Below are 657 nucleotides of genomic sequence, written 5' to 3'. Positions count from 1 at the left end.
CTTAGTTAGTTTTTAAATTAAAGATCTCTTATCAGTTTTGGGCTATTTTCTTCCTTTTTCTCCCTGTTAGCTATTTCACCGTATTGTTAATGCTGCTGCATCCCTTGTGTAGTTCCCTCCAGGCTTCTTTTGGATCTACTGCCTCTGCCATCTGCCAGCTCTGGCGGAGGAGCCCTGTGTATGTCTGCAGGGCTTCTCTGCTTATGGGCAGCTCAGGATTTGTTGGGCAGTTGCAGAGAGGTGTTGCCTGCAGTATCAAAGTCCAATTTAGTACATATGTGGCAGTTCTTTCCTCATGGGTAAAGTGTCTGGTCTTCTTATTTCATAGCAGGTGAATGTGTGTTCATGTGCTATTAATTCCTTATAAAATACTGCAAAGAGCTCCAGTAATTTAAAGTCTAAAATAATCAGATGTGGGTTTCAGTATCTTATTCTATGTTAGACGTGTGTCCTTTCTGTATCCTAGGCCTGGTGTATTTACAGCTCAGCCCTAGGACAGTGAATGTATTATGCAGAGAGGTTTACAACATGACCAGAAAGGAAAGCTGACTCAGTCAGGCTCAGAAAACAGTGAAGTTCTCTTAGTGGCACCTGAAGGTGGGGAAGGGGAGAGGAATATCTATTTTCCTGACAGTGAGAAGACAGACTGTGTGTTCT

The sequence above is a fragment of the Lepidothrix coronata genome, unplaced genomic scaffold (assembly GCF_001604755.1).
Source record: "Lepidothrix coronata isolate B3197 unplaced genomic scaffold, Lepidothrix_coronata-1.0 Scaffold192, whole genome shotgun sequence".
NCBI lineage: Eukaryota > Metazoa > Chordata > Aves > Passeriformes > Pipridae > Lepidothrix > Lepidothrix coronata.
This window is presented reverse-complemented; position numbering follows the sequence as displayed.